A 26,609-nucleotide genomic window follows, 5' to 3' on the forward strand; every position below is an offset into this window, starting at 1 on the left:
AGCCCTTTCTGTGCTCCTGCCTAGGAATTCCGCTGCAGGAGAACAGAAATTAAATTTCTAGAAATAAACGTTTATAATATGAATCTCTTCTGCAAACCCAGGTCCAATCTAGGCTCATTGCTGGTAATTGAAATATATCTTTATAACCATTGGAAAACTGAATCCTTCATAAGCAGTAGCCCATGGCTTTGGGCAGCTGTACTTTGTGAAGGCTGGAAGAGACACAGGCCTGGAAATTGCTTTTTGGCCCTGTGGTACCATCACTGTTCCATGAAGCTCTAGAATATTCGCCACTTCTGCACTTTGTCTGAGGACTTTCTGCTTACTGCTGTGCACAGGGGTAATCTGACGAACATAGTGTGGAGTGTTGTACTCCTTGTTCTAAAAAATAAATGACTGATCCTTTAGAGGGATCTTTTGGGATGCCAGGGGGTTGAGGAGTTGCACTTGCACTGTTTCTTTTGTAGGACTGAAAGCTGATGAACTATTAGACCTTGCAGAGCAGTTGTCTCCATATTTAGTGAGTTCTGATTTCTACATGGTTGTGATCAATGGATGTTCAGGACTGACTGGAACAGTGGAGACAGGACGAAAAGCAACTACAATTACTTTGTAAAATCCTTTTTGTTTTCCACCTTATGCAAGCAAGGAGGAGGATGTAAGTATTTCTGGATAAGTAGATTTGAAAGATTTTTTTTCTTCTGTGTATGCATTCATCTCTCTAATTTTGTGAAGGAAGGCAGCATGGCATGTTAAAATATTGAATAGCAGAAGTGACCACAGGATTTCAAATACAGTCTGCTTTTCTACCATTACAAGTGAAGTTTCTTTTTTCAGTGCTCCTCATTTCTGTGGTCTTGCTGCCGTGAATACCTCAGAAATAAAGTCCAAAGAATTCTTTTCTTGACCAGTGTACACAATGGGAATAAATAGTGCTTTGAAACACCTGCTGAGAAAGATAATCAGTTAAGCTATGGTAGCACTTGGGTGTCCAGTAATTTTGCATCTTTCACGAGAAAGTGTTGCTATCATCATGATTTGAAAGTCAAAAAGTCTGCAAAGGCACTTGATACACTTACATGTCAAATGAGCACGGTGTGAGTTCATGATTCAAAAAAGATAAATTATCTTTGCCTCCCATCAAAATATGTGTCTGCTAAGCTTTGACAGTAAAGACTTTTCTTTTGGATGTTACTCATGAACTTACTTTTAGTATGCATTTGATTGCTTTGGAGGCTTTTTTAATAGCTCATTATGTCATGCATAAAGAGGATAGATGAAGCTCATACTTGGTTTATACTAATGAAGTGGAATTGCTAACAGTTACTTCATTCTTGCTTGTAGAATCTTAATTGTCAAACTACTTTCCCAGACAGTACTTGATTCCCTGCTCCCCCTTTCTTATTTCCATATTCATTTTGCTCTGTGGAGCTGCCAGGGTTCTGAGGACACTAAAATGCCCTTACTGCCCAAAACAGCCTCATCCCCGCGCTCACTGGCCACGTATTCTGGGCAGCTCCTGTCAGCAGCCTCATATTCTGAGTAAATCTTGAAACCTGGGCTATGGGTAGCTTTGCCCATGGTCCCACCTTCTGCTGTTTGTGATAGGACTTTCTGGATGGACCCTGAACCTGCTTCAATATTTTGCCCTGTCTGATCATCCCTGGACTGTCAAGCAGAGCCTTTTGTTTTCCTGGTCCTTTCAGGGAGAGGCCACTGCACTGTGTTCACCCACAAGTCCCAGCTTGTCCTCCTTCAGGGAGTGGACCAGCTCTTACTGCTTCCCAGGAGGACCATCCAGTGCTGGTACAGGTTTGTCCATGTGTAACATACTCCTGGGTTGTGTTGAAGCAGACCCGTGAATTAGATTAATGGGGAGGAGGGGAAATGCCAATTTCCAGTCACAAGGTAGATGATAGGCTTCTTCCATTGATTTTAATCTTGGGACTAAGGGTAGCTTCCAAAAATGTGTATATCCCTAATTTGGCAAAAAGATGTTAAAATGGATCTCCAGAATGTAATCAGGATTGGAGAGGGGGAAAAAGACACTGGATACTTAGATGGAGTGTAATCTAAGGTAAATGCTGAGCAGTGTAAACACAGCAGTGGAATGTCCTGAAGATCTGGCTTTAGTTTTTCTAAGTATTTAACACAGTTGATGTTTTATAAACAACTGCATGCTTTATAGAAGACTCAATATAAATTGTTAGAATTTAACTTATATCTAGATTTTTTTTAAGCTCTAGGTTTTAGCTAGTCATTAATTATTTAGAGTTCTTTATCAGGGCAGGAGGGATTTTAGCATCTGGAATAAATAATCAGTATCTATCCCTGTGAAGTGTAACAGCCTCTAAAAGTAGGAGGAAATTGTACTGGCTATATTCTGGGAGCATAATCAAATGAAAGGAACACCAATAGGTTTTGATTCTGCTTTCATTTAAATGAATAACCAAATTTTCATTGACTGCAGAGAATGAATCCATAATACCAGCACTATTATGCCAGACCCAGACTAGCTTGAATGGCTGTCAACGTGTTTAGTTCCCCTAATTAATGAAACTATTCATGTCTCAAGACAGAAAGCTTGACTGGAAATGAGAAGCAGACCACATGTAATCAATGAGGTTTTGTCATCAACCAGCCATAGAGTAGGTCTAATCAAACCAATACAGGACATGACTGCAAGCAAATGAACATCAGCACTGTATTATCTACAGCCAGTGCATCATCACAAAACTTAATGACAAAGTATCACCCAGATTAAGACGGAAATAATGCCTGATGCTAATCAGCGCTACTTGCTCATATTGTAATACATTTCAAAATATGTTGAGTGGCAGCTGAATTCAAAGTCAAGACAAAGTGAAGTTTGATTGAATGCTTAGCAATATATTAGATGCTGTTCCAAAACAGGAAAATACATAAAGCTTTTATACATTAAGAAGTTGAGTAGGTGTTTGGAATTTTGACAGCACACCCTGGAAAATTAGTAGCTTGGGAAACAGGGAAATAATTACAATCATGTGCCAATTTTAAAGGACATTTGTGGGCCTGATACAGACAGAACAGACAGGAGGCTTTCATTTCTGGACTACTTCCCACAACTTTGACAGAAGGCATTAATATTTGAAACTGTAGCATAGGACAAAATTACATTATCTGGGTATTCACCACACAGCAGTCATGAGAAAGAGAATTTCATTTAGTCTTAGGCCTTATATTTAAATAAACACAAATCCCCTACCTAATCCTAACTCCTGTTTTTATATCTAATGTGAGAAATAATAAATGTCTCTCTACTTTCTTCAGTAACAAAACAAGATATTAAATGAGATTTTAAGAAATTTTCCTCCTCCTTTTTCATTTAATAAACTCATTTATTCAGCCAGGTGAGATGCCTTCCAGAGGAACAGTAGAAGCTAATATTCCAGTCGCACTGATCATATGGGCTTATTGTGCCTTCAACACCTCTCTTGATGGCCAAAGTATGTTTGGAGCTCCCTGCATGAGCACTTTTCTAAGTGGTGAGCAGTCAGGCAAAGAGAGGACTCTGAAGATGGAGGTGTGACTGAAATGCTTTCTGCTGAGATCATGGTAAAAATGCATCCCACACACATGAATGTTCTAAATTCTATGATCTAAATGACCTAGTAACAAAAAAAACTCAATGCAGTGTCATGAAAGTAGAATATGAGCCTTCCTGATGGTCTTTGATATATATCTGACTGCCAGAAGAACAGGACAGATAATTCTGTACCAGCTAGAATACAAGCAGGACAACTGTCTGAATTGTGTTTTAGAATGAGAAGGGCAGAAAACCAGTGGAAATTCCTACATTCTCTCTAGATATTCTCAACAATTATACTTGCCTTAGGCCATATTAGATCAAAAGAACTGCGGACATATCCCTCATGATAATCAGGATTTCAGTAAATTTCAAAGCAGTTCAAAATTTTTTCCAAAGTAGAAAATTTGATATAAAGTGAGGAAGTCCTTCTACTGTTCTTCTACTGAGTTCTATTTCCATGTTTCAAAACTCTAATAATCCCTGTGAACCTTCCTTAAAACAGACTCAGCAGGGAGGACAAAGAATGAGCCAGCATGGAAAATGGACTCTGCTCATGTTCAAAGGAAACAAAATCACAGGTTCTGAGGGAATTTCAAATGTGCTGAACCACAACCATTTTCTGTTTCATTCAGAATTGGTTTGAAGTGTGTCGTGGAGCAGGGCTGTCAGTGCAGGGTAGAAATACAAAGCTCTGACAGGTTTTTTAAAGTTGTGATACATGAAAGCAGGTCTGCTTTGAATGCAATGGGGTGAAATGGAAGAAATCTGCTTCTCTTTTGCTCCTCCTGTGAAATTTGCTGTTTGCCTCCCATGCAGGACTGTTTATGCTTCTATGGGAAACAAGAGTTTTTGTCAACCTAGATTTTAACAGTCTGTCTACTGAAAAATAATTTGCTTCCTGCATCCTGCAGTGACAGCTGTGTAGTGTTTCAGCTACTGCAGAATAGTATGCAGGTGTGGTAGGACAGACCAGTAGAGCTGTTGAGGTGGTTCTGTCTTGAGCTCTTGTTAGTCCAGTGCTGTATATCTGTATATATCCTGTACAGCTACAGCAGGAGAGATAAAAAATTGCTACTTTTCTAGAGCACAGCCAGGCCACTGGGGTGCAGTCTTGGGATAAACACATTCACAGGAGTGTATGTTGTTTAGTCTGGACTATAAACTTCCAGTTGCCAAGCCAAAAACTCTTAAGATTTTTATATCCTCATTTGTATTAGATGTTATAAAAGTATATACTTGGGATCAGGCCTTCTTTGTTTCAGATTCCAGAAGCACTTAGATGAGAGTTAGATTGCAACCTATTTGCCTGCCAGCCCACTAGGTGTACCTGGAGCAGAGCTACAGTCACTCAGGATTTTTTTTTTTCAGTCAGAAGAGAGGCATCTGGAGATTTTAGGGAGATTCACAAGCCATTTTGAGCAACATTGAAATTATGGTATAGATACTGAAATTGTAGTTATCTAAAAGTAAAATCAGAAATTGTGTCATGTTTTTCAGAGTTGGCTTGGGGCTGGGTTATCTGAGTATATACGTATATATCCATCTGCTGTTAATATATGGATCAAAACTTTGAACTTGGATTCTGATGTGCATCCTGTCTTTTCCTCATTTAGATACTGGTGTCAACAAATGCTAAGTGTCCAGATATATCTGTCACTCTGAGAACAAAACTAATTCTCCTGTCCATTAGCAAACTCCAATAATTTTACAGTGAATACAGCACCTAAGTTCTTCCGGTTTATTGCAAGAAAAGTCTTAAATCCTTTTTTGAGGCATTTGTATTTGGTTACCCAATCATAAACACAAAGAGTTGTTAAAATTTCTGAAGCCTAATCCAAAATATTTCCATGGTAATTAGGCATCAGAATGCCTTTTAAAATCCCACCAGGCTATCTGCACTGTTTCTAAAGGAGTAGCTTTAAGAATCTCATCTAGATGACAAAAAATGTAAGATGAATGAGGTAATATGAATGGTGTCATTAACTACCTTCAGAATAGAAGTGAAATACCAGTTCTTCTAAACAAGCTTGATCATTCACTTATTGATCTTTCACATACATTTATTATGTATGCACATTTTTCATACTCGCATGAAATTCCAGTATTTAACTCCATTCACTATGTATTTGTCTAATTTGGCTTGACTCATTGCTGAGAGACCTTTCCCCCTTAGCTGCCAATCCCAGTGTAAGGCAAGTTATATTTAAATGCTTACTGGCAAAATTGTCTGTTATTCAAAGATTCTGGTTTATATTCATAACTTCCTCTTCTGTTTCTTTTAAAAATGTCCTTGAATATCTGAATGTCTCAGCTAAACACCTAATGACAGGCTCTCTGACCAGCTCCCACTCACTGTGAACCTTATTATTCATGCTGCATATGCACTACCAGACACATCAACTATCCAAAGACTTTTAAAAATTGTGCATAATCTTGAGGATAATGAAATGCACCATAATAATCTGAAAGTATTTCTAGACAGTTGTCATATTTATGTTGTTCCTTTGGATACCTTTGGGTACTACATCATTCTTAGATCCACCTGGAAATATCACATATATTTTCCTTATCCCATTGCAGGGTTGTAACTAACTTAGGAAAGGAGTATAGTTCATTACTTTAAATTAATTAGGAAGCCTTTTCAGACCTAACATGTACTTATGTATTTACTTAGAGTAAATCCCTAATTCATGGAATCTGTTCTGCTTCAACATCTGTAAAACATAAATAATACTTTTCCTTTGACCTTTAAGGTTTTCTCTTTCCTCTACATAAAAGCGTTCAAATGCAGCTTCCAAGCATCTCTATCCAAGTTTTTGATGCTCTTCATGCAAACCAACATCTGAATTCTTGCTATTTGCACCAGTAAACTTCTGTAGCCAACTGCCTGCCTGCTTGCTGGCGTTGAGGCATGCCCAAAACTCTGCAAGTCTTAACCGCAATCTAGTAATCTGTTTAACTTCTTTGAAAGCACAAAGTAGACATTCTCCTGCATATTCATTAGCAGGAGCTTTGTCAGAATACAAATGTCAGATCAGAGCTCACACACAATCTTGAGGTTGAGGTAGTATAACCAGGTCATCCTCTGGGGAATCCAGCCCACATGTGTGTATTGATTTTACTATGAGAAAAGCACTATATACACTTCCATGAGCATGGAAGAGGCAGATCTGTGTCCTCTGGACTTTCTGGAGAATCAATAACTTTTCAGAAGCACCAACTGAGAGAGGAGCTGCAGTAATGAATCACTCAGGGTTTTTTTGGCAGAGGCTTCTAGGAACAGCTGAGTCCCAATTATTTCAGCACATAACTATAGATTATTCCTCTAATAAGGGTTTTCATGGACCAGACCTGCCAAGTCTGGCACTTGTCAATATTCTTCAGTCTACTAGGTTAGTATTTATTCTGAAGGTATCAAAGGAGAAGCTATGCATTTTGCTGAGTCTATAATTCTGCTGGTGATAATTATCTCTGCTTTGCCCTAAATGTTCTAACAAATGGGTGAAGTGCAAAAAAAAAAATGTTCAGCAATACTTCTGTATTCTGTCTACATGGTAAGTAAGAGAAGTAAAGTTTTACATCAGTGTACCAATTATTTAGCACGGTCTCATTCTCTAAGCATACAAAATCTTTTTTTTCCTCGAGTACCTCGAAATTAAATTACTTAGGAATTGGCAAGGAAAAAGAGAGCAGCTGAGGAAGACGGGGAGGGACAGGTAAGTAAGGTAAGATTAAGAGTAAGGTCTTTAGACAGAGGCCATGCTCAAATCTCAGATCCAGTGGCAAAACCTCTTTTGGCTTCAGGTGCTTCTAAATGAGCCTTCATTTGAATGAAAAGATGAGAGAAAGCTCTCAATCTGACAAATGAAACTACAAGAATTATCAGAATGGCAGTATAAAATATTTCCAAGTTCAGTTCTTGCATTTCATGGGGATTGGAACCTAAGCAAGTACACAGAGAATTGTATATTCAGGAAAAATTTGATTTGAATAGGGTTTGGATTGAATTCAGGGTGACTTTTTTCTCAACAAATTTGCTCAGATAATAGCTTTGTAGTCTTACTATGATTTGAGCTGAGAAAATTTTATGAACTGTAATTTTGTAATTCTGCAAACCCAGCCAAAACTTAGGTAGAAATTTCAGTATGGTTGGATTACAAATGCAAAAGCAAGAGATGAAACAAAGAAATGGTAAGAACAGGAAGTTTTGTGTACTAAATAAAACTTTAGACCCAGTTATGTTTCCTTTCTGTTTTTTCCCCAGTAGAATTTGTGTAACATCAAGTAACTTTATCTGCTGGAAACAAAATCCAACAACTTTTTTGTTTTCTATAATAAACAAGATATTGAGAATCTCCTTTGAGACAAGGACTATTAACTACTGAAAAACTTCAATTACTAAGTATCTGGGATTGAAATTATGAAGACTGTACATAGGACTGGCATTGTTCATTTGAAGTGCATACCTATATTTTTAGTGAAGCATTTAAAATATCAAGGGTCACCCCTTCTAGAAAAAACCATAAAGATACCTTTTCATTGTTGCACAGTATTTTCAAAATTCTCAGACATGTCTGCTCCTACAGATTCTACTCCCTGCATGAAGTTTCCTGGCTCAAACCTCAAGATTAAATTAAACACACAAATAGAAATCTTCTTCTTACAGTTTTTTTTTTTTTAAATTTCAATGGTTGCAAAAGGAACCAATATGAATGGAAGCAGTTGAGCTGTCACATCTTGTTATCCCTAGAAGAATTTGCAGGGATCTATATTCAATTAAGTTGTATTAGTTAGTTTCTTGCTACCTATCTCAGAAAAAAACTCAGGGCTGGCATCTTAGAAGCTGTGAACAGGTTGAAAAATCCTTGTAACATGTCATTTGAGCAGACTTGCTAAGCATTTATATAAAGCTGCAAGATGGAAACTGCATCAATTGTTTCAGTTTTTCAGACTCTATCGGGGAGTGTCTCCTAGAGCTGAACATTGGCTAATGAATACCAGAGCTTTGCTCTTTAGAAACAGCTACATGCATCTGAATTAGATTGCTGTAATTGCCTCTGGAAAGGAAAGAGCCTCAATAGATTAGGGAGTTTGCTATTCCAGTGGTTCCAGAGGCAAAACCACACCATCCTTCTATGGATTTGTGCAGTAGAAGTGTTAGCAAAGCTATTTCTGCTTGGCTGTACTGAAGGAGCAGAGGGGTAGTTAGCTTAAAGAGTAGGTGTGCTTGGCTCTGACTCATTAATGTCTCAAGTAACTCCAGTTTTATTACACCTTGCTGAAATACTAGTCATGACACTTATCCAGAATGTCAAGATGCTTGTTTTGGATGGAATTTATAATGCAGAACTGAATCTGGATGTCAGCATGGTCCATGGCCTCTTACTGGATGCAGGGGTACTTTGGATGGCTTTGCATCTCTAAATGGTGGGCTCAAGCCTTGAGTGAAAAGGAGTAAGATTTAGGCCCCTGAATGCTTTTATTTCTGAAAACAGACCATATCAGCTGAGTTTTTGAGTCTGTGCAGGGCTGTGTTTTAAAAACTCCAGAGTATTTTACCATAAGCTTTCCTATTTAGGCCTGTAGCAAAAAAAGCTTCTTGAGGTAAGGCTTTTTTTGCAGCATGGTGGCTGTAAAACCTAACTTCAACTATGTCTGCCAGGTTTTTCTGGTAAAATGAATCACTGTCAATATCACATCTTGCATCTGTGTTCTGCTATGTATTAAGTAACAACACTTTGAATGCTCTCGCTGTAAAGGCTTTTGTGCCAGACAGAACGTAGGATTTTCTTTGATACTCTAGTACTTTGTTAGCTTTGTCACATTGAGAAGGTGGTTTATATTTTGTATTTTAAAAAACTCCTTCATTTTCTAGAAAATGTACATAGTAATAGGAAAAAAAAAAAAAAAAGCTTATGCAGGTTTTTTATGGGTGATACTCTTCTATGGAACAGCTCCATATACTCTAGAGATCTTACCAGACAGCACCATATGCTCATTATGATCAAATTTTGAGGAGTACTGATAAAGAGAAGTTCCATTGATGTCATCAATATTCCTATAGCAGACAGTTCCATCTTGGTGAAAAACTGAATATGAAGGTATAAGGCATATATATATATATATATATATATATAGTCTTACTGAGAGCTCCAAATTCAATACAAGAAATAATACAATTAAACAGTTGAAAATATAAAGAAGTGTAAGAGAAGAATGAACTCAAATAATAAAGTTTTCTATCAAGCAATCACAGAAATGCATCCTCTCCTCCAAAATAAGATTTTTCTAGACCAAGCCTCATTAGGTTGTTATTGTATTGATTTCTGTAAAGGACAGTTCTATAAAGAACAGCTCATTGTGCAAAATATTAGCCCTAATATTGCCAAACTGAGTCCAAAGCTTTCCATGTAGAAAGCTGCCACCAAATGTTGACGTTTGAGGTCAACAACAGGAGAGAATCAAAATAGGATGAAAGTTGCTTCTGCCAAACTTTAAAACAATTAAAGTATTTTTGTAATGTATTTTGCTTTACTTGGGATTTTGTTTTAAAATATTTTAGCATTTTTAAACTTTGCCTGACTTCATATCATGGTTAAGTGATGGGAGTCAAGACATGTCTACAAACTGTAGAGAGTACAGCAGAGGGAGACAGGGCTGGAGCACATGGCAGACAAGGTGAGGTTGAAGGATTGCCACTTACTCAGCCGTGTGAGGAGGGGGTTGCAGAAGAAAAGCCAGATTCTTCAGATAAGTTTAGAGTTGAAGCACAAGATGTGATGGGCACAAGATAAAATATGAGAAATGCAGTGTGATTAGTGTTATGGGAAGAAACCTGCATCACCTTAACCCCTGGCACATTCTACCTCAAACAGGCTGTAAAATCCTTGAGATTTTCAACACTCAGTTGGAAAACCACGAGCAATTTGATCTAACTTTGAAGGCAGCATGGCTTTGGTGCCCCCTCTGACCTGTATTACTCTAGCAACTGAATCAATTGCCACTAGATGAAGTCCTCAGCCATCCACATGTTCCTTCCAGTTATGCTGACCCCACACTGGTGGCCAGTTGATCAGTAGGTTCCACAGGCCTCCTGCAGGTGCTGGATGTTGTGAGCCACAGTGTCAAATATGTCTGCCTCTGAAAACTCTTGCTAGGAGAGTTCTATCAGGAGTATTCAACAAGTGGCCCTGTTCCTCTGGATTCAAACTTTGTGATGGGAAGCCTGGCTAGAATGGTGTCAAACTGCTCAGTGGCTGGATACCTGGGTTGAAAGACCAGCTGTTGCAGAAAGTTTCCTGTCTACATAGCAATGGCTCATCCTCTGCAATGGTGGAGATTCAGAAAGACAGAATTCAAATGGCATGGACACCTGAGCAGGAGGAGGAAGAGGGGCAGGAGCAGGCAGCAGTCAGTTCTGCACTTCAGCTGGCAGCTGTGGATACCTCTGGCTGTGCTGCTTCCCTGATGCTTTACAGGTGCCACATGAGCAGCCTCTGTGCAGGTGTTGAGATGCAAGGTAAGAGGTGTGCCAGCTGCACTGCAGCTGCTTGGCAGAGTGGGTGAAGCCAGGCTGCTCAGCAAAGATCTTGTCTTTAACTTGACCTTCCCATAAGTAGTTGGGCTCTTTGCCCTTTTACGGATCTCAGAGATATTGGAGAAACATATTTATGGTTCTTTCCATGCCAAGAATGTGACTACATGCCACTTATCCAATTATTACTATTGACTTCAAATGTGTGGTGAATGTGTCAGCAATTTCATTTAACAGTCAGATGAAAGGCAAAAAAAAAAAAAAAGATTGAATATAATAGTTTCTGGATAAAACTATTAGATGACAAAGTAGAAAGGTGAATGCCATTTTGAAACCAATACCACATTTTCAGGCCTTCTCAAATATTCCTGACATCTACAGGGGAGCTGAGAGATTTCATTTTCTGTAGTAAATAACTTGGAAAAAGCATAACAAAGAGTAAAAGTAGGAGGAACAGGGCATTCCAGACTATTAACTATAGTCAACAACCATCAAATAGTTCCCTACAGTAGTTACTTGAACAATGAATATAGCATGACTTTTTGACTAAGAAGTCAGAATATCATTACTATAATAAAAATTTTCAATCCAAGAGCATACAAGAAAAAAAGAACTGTAACAAATCTTCTAAGCTTTAGGCCTGGATGAGAGATGGAGAACAGAATCCCAAACCAGAGCTTTAAAAGAGGATAAGGTATGCTTATAAATATAAAAAGTATTTGAGAACTTAGTTTTCTTTGCTGCCAATAAAAATAATTAACAGGATTCCTCAAGGGAATCCAGAGATGGAATCTGGCTAATATATGGCCTCCTGGTGAGGACTGGAAGACACTGCTTCCTCCCTTTTTGGAAGGGTCTTTGTATTCCATTATTAATTTTTCAATAGGTGACTGAGATAGTGATGATAAAGTATACATGTTTTCATCCAAACAGTGTAGCAACCAGTGACAGCACAATGATTCAATGAAACTTAGAGAGCCAAGAATAAGCATTGTTTTCTTAACTTAAAGAAAAATGTACTTTTTAAAAGAAAAGTTGGTTTACTCTAAGTACACTTTTCTGTTAAATTTTTTTTTCAACCAGAAGCCAACGATTTCTTTTTTGTTTGCTTGTTTGTTTGGACTTTTTTTTTGTGCAGTCTTTCACACTGCAAATCATAAGGAATATATTTCATATGTTACAGATATGGCTTAGTTTGCCTTTGGACAACAGAATGGCTTAAAGGATGTCTCAAAACCCTTTTTAGTGCTAATTTTCAAGGTTGTTACAACATTCTAGCATGAACCTGAGCTTGCCCTGACCCACAGCCTGATAAGGAAATACAGTCAATGTTAATGTTGTATCATTTGGGGGTTCACACATCTGCTGGCATCAATAGAAAAGAAAAGCCCATTCTTTACTTTGAATGTTCAAAGTTCTATCTTGAAACTAACAGTATCTGGTTATTTAGAAAAACCATAAAGTTACTACCAAAGCAACCAGTACCACAAAAGTGTTTTTTAAGACTTGAGTGTAGTTATTTTGCTTTGTTTTAGTTTGTGTTAAAGTTATGCAAAATAGAAGTGTGAAGATACACAATTTTGCCTGCTATATGTAAGAGCGGCATTATTGAAATCAATGAAACCATTTCTGTCTGCTCCAAAATGTTATTTCATCTTAAGCACTGTGTAACACAACTGTGTGTGCATTGCAGGAATAAAAATGATTGTCTGCCATGGCTTTTGGGAAGATTCTTGTTGTCTTACCTACCAGGATTTTGCTTAAATTGTGTAGTATATAAGATCTAAATACAGCCAAATGTAGATGAGGGGGGAAAAAAGTATGGAAGGTTTTCCTTGTGTGAAGATTGTAATTGAAAACAAAAGGAACTGGAGAGTTCCTACTCACATTCTGTTGTAAATATTAATAATAGCTGGTCTAGCCAGTGAAATATGGAGACCCTTCAAATTAACTGTGTTTGGTGTTATTTTTTTCAAGGAACTTATAATCAGACATGGAATCTTGCACTTTTTTATCTCTTCTTTTTTATTCATCAGGCATCATAAGTACAGCCATATATATAGACACATATGTACACACGTACGTAAATGGTTGTGTGTATGCACGTATTTAAATATTATCTTTTGCATGTGCCTTGGCTTTTTTTCTCTTCCATTTGTGCTGTTCGTCTCTGTGGCCCGGTCTCACATTTCCCAAGATGCAGATCACTCAGCTCCTGACCACTCTGTCCTCATGAAGCTACAAGTTCTGTAAAGTTAAGTACATATACAAATACTTCCAAGGAACAAGGACTTGGCTGTCTCTAGGCACCTAAATGTAAACATCTGGGTATTACTTCTATTTAATTTTGCAATTTCTATGACTTCTATTACAACAAGGCTAGGCTAATTGCCTATGTGATCCTACTGGCCTTGATTCCAGTATTAGATACTGGAAATACTATGCATTACATGTAATGTGGATTGCCACCGAATTGTGGTAGGAAATTTCTGTCTCTATGCCTTTGTATTTTGCCTTGTATCTAGGAGTTTCTAACCATTCTGAATTATACAGTGAATCTTTTACTGACCAAAAGGTTTGTTCAATTTGTCATCACTTTTTAATTACTGAGTTCTCCTTCTCCTTTGTAATCTAAACTAAAAAGTGTTTAGGATGTTTTATATATTATATGATGTCAGATTTTTTTTTCAAAGTATCACTTGTTCTCCAGATGCAGAACTTGTTTGGCTTTGCTATTTAACACTCCCAACCAAAGCAAAATCTAACTGCTACTAAAAGCATTAGCTCTGATGAAACGCCATATATGTACATCTATATGTCTTTTAATAATATGTTTTCCTTGCATAGAGAACATTTGCCTTAAAAGATTTTAAAGATTTTAAAATTAATATATATGCATATTAGAGGAAATGCATACATGACCATGAAGTTGAAGGTAATAAGTAATTACAAATTTTGTCTGTTGACAAACGTTATCTGTTGAAATAACTACCCAAAGGAGACACTGAAACTATTGTGCTAGAATTTTTAATCCCACTTGAAAGAAAAATCTTTTTTTAAAATTTGTCTCATGATTCACCTTTCCAGTTCTGATATTTATCAGTAATCTACCAAATTCCATAAGCTGTTATGGAATAGCTGTTTTGCTATTAGATTTATTCTCTGTCATATTCCTCAAATTCTTACCTGTATTCACCTAAGATAGCATCTTTGTCCACAGGAATTCTTGATATATGTGTGAGTGTAAATTTTTATTATATGTGTGGGTGGTAATAATATTACTTAGATAAAAAAGTTGAATTTGGTCCGGAGCTGGAATCCACTCTTCACCTCACAAAGACTTTGTGCAGCAATCTAGTACCTTCTAGGTCTTTGGCATTAAATCATGTCAGATTAATTCTCAAGCTGCAAATCACTAGTTCAATCTTCTGAAGCTCCTTTAAGGATTTTGGATGAGCATCCAAACCTGGTACAGCCTGATCTAAATTAGTTTGTATGAGCTGATGAGATCACAAAACAACAACTACTGTTCATTTCTGCCACCACGTAAAAACTACAGTGACCATAACCAGGAAAGCCATAAGGACTTGCTAATTACACTAAATAATTAAATATGAACATATGCATAATAATTAAAAGTTGCAAAATAATCATTTGTAGTAGAAAATATGACAATAGCTGTTCACTGTGAATCTGAAAGTTCATGGCTAGCTTCTGCCACACTCTGTGGAATGAACATATAAATGCCCTCATGCATAGACAAGAAGAGTAATTGTTTAAGGTGCTGACTGAAAACTCTTAGGTTTTAGATTTTTAATTGAAACTTTAAAGGATTTTGCATATTTCTATTGCAAATATAAATGTGTGCTCCATTGCAGAAATTGGCAAGACAAGGCAAATCCAAGCAATCTATATATTATCCAAGTCTACATAGCTGTAGTTTTAGTAGTGGTTTACTCTATATTAACTTATAAAAAGAGACAAAACAGTAGGGTGAGTGGAAAGTTCACAACACTCTTTGTAATGCATTAAGCTGTACATTTTTGTTTTATAAGGAGAAACATGTATACCAAAGACCTTTACTACCCTCAACACATTATAACCTACTGGAAGATTTCTACTTTGCACACATGTTAGAAATTCCTAACTGGAAAAGGTAATGCCTTTTTCAAACGCTGGTAGAAAGTAACACTTTTATACAGAAAAGTCAGCCCTGGCAGACTCATGGCCTAGTCTAACACAGAACAGGAAAACTGTTCTTTCTAGAATCCTGACCCAAGAAATTTGAAATTTCTGAAAAACTGAAAAGCTCTCCTGCATTACCTAGAAGTGAAGTTCAGGTGAGCATATACAAAGTGCTGATAAAAAATACAGCACCACAGAAATGTCTTTGTAACAAGCAGCAAATTTTTTTCAGCTGGATTGCACCTTTGAAAGGTTTCACACATGTTTTAAATGTGATTATGCTGTGGCTGTCACTTTGCCAAAGCCTTGGGTAGCATTTTAAAAATCTTTTGGGAGGCATATCAATATCAGACTGCAAATTTTAATCACAGTTCATTGTACAGAATATATATGAAACCTATTTGATTCCTAGTCTGCCACTGGAGAATTTTTTATCTATATGTCCCAATTTCTCATTTTTATTTTGTCCAAATTGACATTACTTTTGTCATTGGATAGATCAACCACTGAAATTTATATCTTCCCAAACCTCAGTTCCACTCCACTTATTAAAAGCATACTAGGTCTTCTTGCAGCATCCATTTTGCACATATTTTATATCTGATTTTATTGTAATCACTCACTTCTTACTGTTCCTTTGGCTCGTAATCTTTTTGCTCTGCTTGGCATGCACCTTGGACTATATCCAAAATAGTCTCTGATCTTATTTTCCAGTAGCTTATATGAGCAAACACAACTGATCTTATCCCTCAGCTCATTGCCACTGTCGTCTTCCACATAAATTTCTTTAGTCATCCTATAATTTTTATTTCACTTGATCTACACATTTAATGGAAGCTCTGTAGGACTTATGAACTAATCCCTTTACAGGTCACTTTTTTGTCCAAGCAATCTAAAAGCATTGCTTCTCCTGCTCTCAGTGATCAGTGCTAGTGGCAAATCTTATTCTCTGTAATTGTTGAGCTCTAAGAAAACAATGTTATTTTTTCATCTCTGAACCAGTTGGGAGATCTTTTTGTCCATTGGGAACTTTATCCTCCAGTCCAGGCTGGACACTGAAGGCTACATGTGTCCTCATACTCTTGACTTTCTGTGTGGGCATAGAGCAAGGCTCATTTACAGCCTATAAAAAGAAAGGTTGTGTTTTAGGGCTCAAGCAGTTTCTTCACTCCATGTTCTTGTGTCAATTCATTTTGAATCTATACTCTGATTCCTTCCTCACACGCCTGCTGAGCACTGCTGGCAGTATGGCTTTCTTTAATCCTCTGTGGGGCTCTTAACTCCATTACTACACTCTGCCACTTCATCCTGTGCCTCAGAGTCTGAGGGCAGAATTTCATATAAGAACATTATGTCTTAATCCACTGATTTTGATGTATATAAGCTTCTCTTTCAACAGTCTTGTAATTATATTATGTTCTCATAAAATAAACTACAATTACAGTCAATTTCCTGATTTAGCTACTACACAGACCAATTGCATTATATTTATCTTTAAACATATTGTATACATTTGCATTTTTGATATGTTGTTTCCCAAGCTTCTCAAATGTGAACTGAAATGAAATTACACTCTGTTTTGTACTTGTAAAGGAAAATGTCTTCTTTCCATTTCCTTCCTCTTCAATGCACTGCTTTCTGTGAACATTTAAAATTACTTTATAAATACTTTAGGATATATTCAAAATGTTTTTAAAATAATTCCCAGTTGGCAGTTTCTCTCCTGTTCTCTTTAGGTATTATTCTCACGGAGGTAGAAGTAATTTCAATATCTTTCAGAAATTTGAACCAGATAATTTTGAAACCTAATATTATGGTTTTTTGTTTGTCTAATTGTTTTTTATATATTGAAAGAAAATCTGTAAAAGATGTCCATATGCTATCCAGTTTTTGACTGGAATGTAATTATATAAAATGGGGGTTATAATGGAAAGGGGATTCATATTTGAAACAGCAGTTTATTCAGATGGCAAGAAACATTAACTAGAAAGATAATACTTACTGTTTATTTACTTTTAAACTAAGAAGAAAATTTTGTTTAACATTTGGTTTTGTCATTAAACAGATTGTAACTTGTTAACTTGTGCTGGTGTATATAATATTGGAATCCCTGTTAAAATGCACTGCAGTAGAAAAAACTCATCAATTTGGACCAGTCAATCATGACTCTATGAAGAAAATATATTTCTGCATAATGTCATCATGATCATGCATAATGAAAAAACTGGACATGAGTTTTTAAGCTAAAAATATGTAAACATTTTCTTGGGATGATAGGAAAGAAATTATTTGGAGACATATCCCAAATATTAATATTCCAATAAATGAGGCAGAATATAAACTTTTCATTGTTGCAGATTATGGAACAGGTAAATGAGGACACAAAGAGGGAATAAGTGCAGTAACGGAGATTGAAACATTGTAGTAAAGAATGGTGAAGGAAAGGACGATTGAAGGATTTCAACCTCAGTGCAACTTCAATACTAGTGCAGAAGTGAATGGAGCTTCATGACAGAGTAGGACACTTGCAATGCATTAATTCTTTCTACAGACCTGCTATGGGATAATTGATTCTTTTTCTGACTTAAGGACCTTGAGTAAAAAGGCAGAAATTGTGATTCCCTGAAACCAAACTTTACCAGTGGTAGAGACATAAGACTAAATAAATAATTTCCTGAGGAAATATCTCCTAATGTCATTGGAACAAAGTTGTACTGAAGCTCATTAAATTCTTTATAATTGAACTGAAACATCACACCTGCAGAAAGTGCCAAACAGAACAGAAGTATCTTTAAAGAGACTTCTTTAAAGATAAACAGAAGTATCTTTACTACAAATGTTTCAGCATAAGCAGATGAGAAGGACATAACAAAGTAACTAAAACTGAGATTCCTATCCTTGGAACCCATGTTAGTGTCTGAATTGAGAATATTTAGGATAGATCCTGGGATACAGAATTTTTTCAGTGGGAGGGATGTTTCATATACGCCAAAGAAAGAGGTAGAGGAGATAGTGGGCTATGTAAGTAGCCTTTACTCTGACTAGACAGAAAACTCAGTGGAAAGTAGGAAAAGAGAGAGAGATGCTGATTTTACTGTAGGAAAAAGCATTATCAGTGAACATCTGGATTATTTTGTGTGATGTGCTTAGGTTCCAAAAATTAATAATCTTTTTTTCTTTTCTACCCCCACTTTCTTAGAGAATTCGAAGAACATCCTTACTAATACACAATAAAGTAGATAATGCACTTTTCTACTCTGATAGAAAATATACTTATCTATTCTGAGTAACTCTTGATAGTAGTTATAAATTCTAAATAGGAAGTGAACAGGAGGAAAAGAAATAGGAAAAACATGAGTAAAACAGGTACTGCATTCTGAACAGCCTTGTGGATGAAGTGTTTTGCAGAATGCTTACCATCACGTCCATCTCTGTATCAGTCCAGATAACTATCTGAATTGATTCTCCAAACCTTTTGAAGTGCTCCAAATACCACTTTCCTAAAGCTCAGTAATAGCTTTACCTCGTGTACATAGCTGTATCTTGTGTACATGCTCACAATAGGTTGATGATACTGACCATAGTGTTATCTTTCTTACATTTTCTCTAGTTTGAACAGACTGCTCATTCATTTTTTTCCCCTCCCTCAAGTGCAGCATATTGCTACTTTAAAAAAGGGCTGCACCAACAAATCTGGCAGAAACATAAATTTATAAATTCTGTTCAAAGCTTCAGGTTTTCTGTTATTTTTACCGGTTATCTTTACTGTGGGCCTGATACTGATCCATAGTCTCTGTCTTGCAGGTGTGATTCCAAATCTCTTGGAATATTTTCCTCCCCTTTGTCATTTTGGCTAAACTGTCTTCATAGCATAGTATAGCAAGCTTGGCAGATATCTTTTAAAATTAACCATGATACGTGGTCTACAAGCCTTTCCACATTCTCCAGTGAATTAATGTGGTACAATGCATGATTCTAGTACTTTTCTCATTCACTCTGTTTATGGTAGTTATGTACTCACACAGTTACCTCCCTTAGTGGTTTCCCTATCAGTTAGTCTTTATGCTTCTCTCCATGTTATTTTAGCTTCTGTGCCATCATTTAGATATCATCAAAAAGTCATTATGTAAATTCACAATTGTGAGTATCCATTTCTTTTTAAAAAATCTCTCCTCTACAGAATTTGCTGAAAGGCCTTGAAAGCCAGAAAAATTGTGACAAATTTTTTATGCTTATCTTTGATAGTGTATAGAAGTCCCTAAATTACAGTTTTGTAAATCATGAACAAATGCTTACCTAATAATTAGAAAATAGTTCTTGCTGTAAAGACAGCCACTATGCTAAATTTCTGTAGCACATTATGGAAAGCCCACAATAATTCTACATGGGTCAATTAGCATAAATTTTTCAAACAAAACATTCAAGACTGACTTCACAAATCCAACCAGAATACAACTCTGTAAACATTCATAAACAATTTATGTAAATACTCTAGTAAGAAGATTTAAAGCAGATCTGCCAGTGATTACCAAAAAATTAAATCTTGACTCACTCTTATAAAATAAAATTAATAGTTAATTGCAGTATTGTTTATTATAAGCATTGAATTAGTATCTCTATGTGCGGTCAATATTTCCATGCTTTATTCTTTTGAGGGAAAGTTGGTACTGACCCCCTTATTACTTTTCATATATAGTCTGGAATTTAAGTTTTCTGATAAGAACATGATTCAAGCTAAAATATTCCTGTGAAACAGACAATACATCCCTCTATTTACATGAAAAAAGTTTCCAGCAAAATAACTATCTACATATTTTCATAGAAAAGCTTAGGCACACAGGTAGTCTCCAAATGAGCCTTTCAATTTTGCTGCAGATAATCCTTTATTTCCAAATTGTTTAGGACAATGAAGCTTATGAAATTTAAATTGCTTTATCAAGTGCTGGAAAATTAATCCTAGATTAAAAATACATTTTAAAATGTTATTAGGATTATTATGCTACTAATAACAAGCCAACCTTTTCCCTCTGTTTTCAGACAGGAGACAAATTCAATTACATTTTTGCTAATTGTCTGATGTATGTTCTTATTGTAATGCATGTTATTTAAAATGTTTCAAGTTCATACTTGCTAGTGGGAGACAGCTGTATGGCTAAGATTTGGTGTATCAGGTGAAAAATACAACTCATTATCAAGGCATCAGCCTATGAAGACCTGCTTAAGAAAAAACAGTGGAAACTTTCTGAAAGAAGTTAGATGCAAAAATGTTAAACGCCAATTACTTTCACAGCAGAAATATCATTCTTTCTTTCCAATTAAGCAAATCAGTCATGATGAAGTAACCCTGTGTCCAGTATTTTCCATGAGAAACAACCCAAGGGGATGTGTCCCAAGCCAAGAATTTTTTCCACTTTAGAGAGAATCAGATGTGTGTGATGGTTGAAACACTGCCAAGGGCAAGCATTCAATGGCACATTCAGTCCAATGTCCTTGTCTTCCTCTTCAAGGACTGTAATGGGCAATGGCATTAATATTTCAAGGACTTCCTCTAATTTCACATCCCTCCAAGTATAAGCAGCAATCACCTAAGGAGATATTATTACTGAATAGTTGCTAAGCCTCCTACAACAGGAAATTAAATGGGATCATTGCTGGCCTCCCTCTTACTAAAAAGCAATACATACATACCTCCTGCCTGGATTTCTGTGTGAAGATAAGAATCTTTAGGTTAGTAAATTTTCCATTTTTAAGCTCTTGTCCCTGGATATTGTCTTCAAATCCAGCTCTGTTAAGCCTGGAAAATAATATACAGTGGCATTGCCAACTCATATATTTTTTACCACTACTCCTTTTGTGTTGTTTTTTTTTTTTTCTCCGATTCTACTTCCTGCAATCAAATGGCTATAGCAGAATCTTTGCCTTCATTATTAAAAGAAAGAGTTACTAGAGATCACAGCTCAGTGTCAGGAGAGCAGCCAGGAGAAAAGGAGAGTTCAGAGGTCTTGAAATGTTGAAATTTAAAGGTTTAAAATTTATTTCAAGGTATCTCTTCCTGATTTTGGATTAGAACTGCTTCTTTTGTTTTGTTTTGAAGTGTTGGAAGGTGACATTACTGGTATGCTCATTTAACATAATTCTGTTCATTCTTAGGTCCATTCTGATAATAAAAACCAGCCTCCTGTATGTTTTAGGGACTCCTGATGGGTAATAATAATTCTTTACTGGTCTTAACTTGCATTGTTAAGAGCAGAGAAGTCAAAGTTGTATAGGCAAAACTAACTCAACCACCTGAAAATCAGTTGTCCTAAAGTTCCACTATCTAGATTGGTGTCTGCACCATTCACTCACTAATCAGCAGCTTTAGTACCATTACCTGCTTTCAGTAGCTTCCCAAATGAGGGTCTTACAGGCACCTAAGGCTTGATAGTCCTCCTAGGCTAGTTAGCTGTGACTGATCTCCCCTGATGGCCATACCTCCCTGACCTTGAAAACACCATAATCTATGTTTACCTCTAGCACCTGAAAAACCTAATTTGGATCTATCTTTTTAGTTAATAAAACATGCTGAAATGCTTGGTGGTTCAGAGCCTACAAAACTTTACCACTGCAAATAATTAGGACACAGTTAGCAGTACAAACATTTATAATAATTATGCAGTGAGTGTACAAACATATTATAGGTTTAAAGACCCTTAAGTAAACTTGCTGTCTGAATGCAAATGTAATGGCTGCAGCATGAAGCAGCATTGCCAGCTGAGTCAGATACAGCACTTGTTCATGGCCATGGCTGAGATGTCCCTGCAAAGCAGTTTGTGATGCAGTAACCTATGTTAGAACAGTATGATTCTTTATTCCCCTCTAGTGGCTAGTCTGCATAGTATTAGTTACTAGTTGAGGGCTAGAAGGACTAGACCAGACTCTTGGGACAGCAGGACATGCCAAAAGGTTTTGGTTCAGTCCCTGCTGCCATCCACAATACCCGAATGCCAATAGTGCACGGAGAAATGGTCTGTGCTCTGGCAGTGATACAGAAGGAGGGGAAAGGAACAGTTTCTGAAGGTTTGAAATTTTATGTTCTTGGTCACTACCAAGGAATTAAATTATTAGTTTTATCCCTTAGAAAGGATGAAGAATGTAACTGTCAGTTTGTGTTGCAAGTCTTTAATTTAATTACTTCAGTCCCTGGGTGTCAGTGAAGCTGAATATGAACCTGGCCAATCCATCTCCAGGAGGGTACTAACAGTTCTGCTTTGCAGCTGAACTGCAAAGCAGAACTCTGAATAAAGCCTGTCTGCAGTCTTCCATACTGCAAATAAAAGTAAATTCTCAGAGCATATTTGTCATTGAAATGTATTTAATATATACAGCCAACTCTATTACAAATATTCTCATAAGTACTTCTACTTATGTTAATGTGTAGCCAAACAGAAAGAAAACAACTATAAAGGTGCTAAAAATGGATATAAGCTGCACTAAAGTCTTGAAAGAGTAGTGCTTTCTATTATTGGTTGCATTTTTAATATGATATGAGCTAGATTCTTCAAGTTGAGATGGAATTTTTTTTCTGAATAGGATGAGAGCATTGCTGAACAAATCATTGGAAGCAGGAAAGTGAACATGATAAATGAAAGCAAGGTACAGAATACATCTGAAAATAAGAGGAGTCAGAGAGGTAGACACTCATCCTCCTTAAGCACAGTGGGGGTTTATGAATCTTGGATTTTCCAGTGATTTGTTCTTGTCCTTATTGAGAGCCTGAGGATAATGCAAACTTTCAAGTTTCCAAGAGATCCTACCCTGTAGAGAATAGGAAATCTTTTACCACAGAGGCTGTTTGTGGTCAAGATCACAGTGTATAAAGGACAAAATATCCAAAACACAGGTTGAATTCTCTATGGGAATGAAGATGCAAAGAAATTCTTGCTCTTTACAACAAGTTTGGGTCAAGTCCAAATTTTGAAGTTGCATGGCTCCTATCTTGGTGTGAATAGAAAACCATACAAAGGATATTTGAGGTTGCTTCAACTCAAGCTTGTGGATATATTATCATTTACTGAGTACATTTAAAAAAACCTCACCAGATAAAATTAAGTGTACAAAATCAGCCCTCCAGTGATGTTATTCCCAATTCTGTCAGATAACTTGATATGGGATAAAAGGTAAATTGGATATTTCAGCATAATACAGTAAGATGCTTCAATTTCTTTTGAGAACGTGCCATCCAAGCAGATCCATTTTTAGGGGAATACTAAATAAAAAGCAAGATGACAGCTTTCTAGGTTAGGAACTTCTAGACCTTCATTATTTTAAACAGCTTGGAGCACTGCAATATTTAGTCAGTGTGTGTGTGGATGTGTGCTTTTTCAGAAAATTTTACAACAGGGGTTTGTAATGTTCCAAGGCTATGCTTTGACAATAAAAAATAATGTCTCATTTATAAAGTGCAGGAACCCAGGGATTTTATTCTCCTGGATGTAACTTCAGCTCCTTTTTTTTAAAGTACAAGGATACTTTAAGAACTGCATTTAGTCAGCTGTTGACTAATGGCTCATAGCTCTTCATGAACCAGATAATGACTTTGCATAGAATATCAAACTCAATAGAAACAATCACAGTAATGGAAGAAGAAGTCTTTGTTGTAGAGTTATTACATGAAAGGAAACACTGGCAAAACAGAAAGCTTTCTAAGGAAAACATCACCAGGTTTTGATGAATACTACCTCTTTTGAAGTGCCTGCTACTTTTTCTCTTCTCTGTAATTGTTTTTGAAAGGTTAAGAAATTTCTGATGATTTTTGATAGCTGAAACATAAAGCACTTAATGGGAACTAGAAAGCCATTTAAAGGTTTGTAATAAATTCATATATTGCCACTATATTTCTCTTAGATTGTAATGTCTCTTTTGTACTCCAGATGCCATCTCAAAAAATAAACTTCGTACAGAGCATATGGATCAAATTTTAGCCAGAAGGGGAAAAAATTGTTGACTTGGCACTCGGTATTTGTGACCCACGGAGTACTTTTACAGCCAGCCAAGTCATCAGTTTCCTTTTCTGCTCGGCAGTGGCAGCTCTGACTCCTGAAGAACACCTTTGCATGTGAAGGCTGGGTAACTTAACTCTGGCAATGATGAATGGGTACTGCAACTGACTGAAACTTAAAAAATTCAGTGCTCAGCATTGGAACTGTAGCAAACTTGAAAAACTGAAAAATGGATGGCTGGACTGAAATGATGTAGAATACTATGGAATTATTTAATGGGTCCCTACTCTAGCAAAGTCCTTGAACTGAGTAAGTCAAACTAGAAATGATCTATCAAAAATGCACACTGTTCTCTTGGAGAAAAGATTGAAGGGTGAGAAACCCACCAACATAACAATGGTAGGAAGCAGGGAGCTCAGATACCACAGACACAGTATAAGAACTGATAAGAACTGGTCATGAGCATCTTAAAATTAGCCCTGTTCTTTTGACTCGTTCTCCTTGTTTTTTAGGAAATCTTGTTTTCTGAGGGGAATATATTTTTTAATTGGGATACTTTTAATTTTTTGGTGCCTGTGTGCAAATCCTTTCAGTTGTTTCTTTTCTTGCAGTTCACTGCTGAGTGTTATGTAGATATGCATGCTGTATACTGCTCTTGAAAGAAAAATATCCATGAAATGAAACCAGGACCATAGCAAAGTGCAATACAGAGGCTATATTTTATTACTTAGGTTGTAAAGTATTTTAGTGTTCACTTGCTCATACAAAAATGTTGCTGAAAGTGATAAAAAATTCAGGCATGCCTAAACCAGTAATTTTAATCCAAGAGACTTTTTCCTTTGGTATTAAGATGAAAGTTAATTTTAAACTGTATTAATACCAGTTTAAAAAACTTAGAATATTGTAATGAAATTTTGAAAATGTTTTTCTCCTAACAACTAAGAGGACAGCAGGGACATATCCAGCTTTCTGTGCTTATTTGCAAATCACATGTATTTATTGATTGCTAATTTGGTGTGGCTTGTTGCAAACCTAGCAACAGTTTTTGTGCTTTCTTGGAAAAAAAGAGAAAAGAATGCTATCAGTGAAGCTCCTTTTCCTATTATACCATGTCACTCAGCCTATGCTGTCTGCAGGAGACACCTGAACTCCCATATTTTAGCACTCAGAAAGCTTTACTGTCAGGGAACTGCTGAAGACCTTCAACTAGGTAACAGTAACATGAAGCTCTTTGTAAGGAACTGTCTGCATTTGTGTCTCCCTAAAGTACCTAATCCATATCAAAGGATAACCTGTCACTTAAGTCTCATGGGAGCTGTGGGGGTTACAAGATGTGTCTGTTTAGAAAGCTAATTCAACATTTGGCCTTGGAAGCTTTCCCAGCCACAGCAGGACTGCTACTGTGTCTCCCAAGCCAACTGGAAAATCTAGATTATATGTCTGGGTGAGAATTAAGAGAAGGAAAAATGGTCTAGGGAGAAAGGAAGCGAGAATGACAACAGACACCAAAAAAATCCAGCATCCTTGCTAGATATTCAAAAGTCATCTGGACAGAGGGCTGGGCAATGAGCTGTAAGTGAATCTGCTGTAGCAGGGGGCTTGGACCAGTCCCTTCCAACCTCAACAATTCTGTCATTCAGTGGGAGGAAAGAAAAAACAAAACACAGAAATCCTCAAAACTCTGAGGTTTTAACAGTGAGATCTTGGCACCTATCTAATTGTACAATATGCAACCTAGACATTTATGCTATCTTTAAAGCCTCCTTTAATGAATTCTCTTTTCTATTCATATTGCTGACAGTCTTGTTTCTTTTCTTCAGTCCTCTTCCTGGTCAACACAGAGCAGTGACAGTTTGCAGGTCCTGATATGGCCACGTCCCTGCAGGTCTGGATGTGCTGCTACTTTGAGAAGTCAGGCTGTGTAGAGCTATGAAACATATGCTCTCATTTTTGCATCATTGGGGGAGCTTCATTTTACAAAGTGGGAGACTTTTACTTATTGGAGCTGTCTGGGTTCTGGTGAGATTTATGAAATTTTGCAAACATCCTCATCTGATGGGAATCATTAGAGCCACTGCAGAGAACCTGCATCACTGGCAATTATCCCTCTGATTGTATGATCCTCATTAGGCTGATTAAACTAGCTTACCACCATATCATTTAGGTGGCACCAGGCAATACTTTGCTGAAGAAGATAGGCTAAAACTCTGAGTTGATACGAATTTTAGAAGACTACCCACTGAGAATTCAAATTAAAAAAATGTGCCATTTTTAAGTGACTACTATGGAAACAAACACTGCCTCAGTAAGGCTGGGATGAGCACATTCCACCAAACCATTA

At 36.7% G+C, this 26,609-nt stretch overlaps 1 long non-coding RNA gene across 1 annotated transcript in view; it reads right to left on the reverse strand.

The window, feature by feature from the left end:
• Window positions 1-26,609, reverse strand: part of LOC136565299 (uncharacterized) — a 109,916-nt gene that overhangs the window by 81,492 nt on the left and 1,815 nt on the right. The gene's annotated exons all lie outside the window — the stretch shown is intronic.

Source organism: Molothrus aeneus, chromosome 1 (genome assembly GCF_037042795.1).
Source record: "Molothrus aeneus isolate 106 chromosome 1, BPBGC_Maene_1.0, whole genome shotgun sequence".
Taxonomy (NCBI): Eukaryota; Metazoa; Chordata; class Aves; order Passeriformes; family Icteridae; genus Molothrus; species Molothrus aeneus.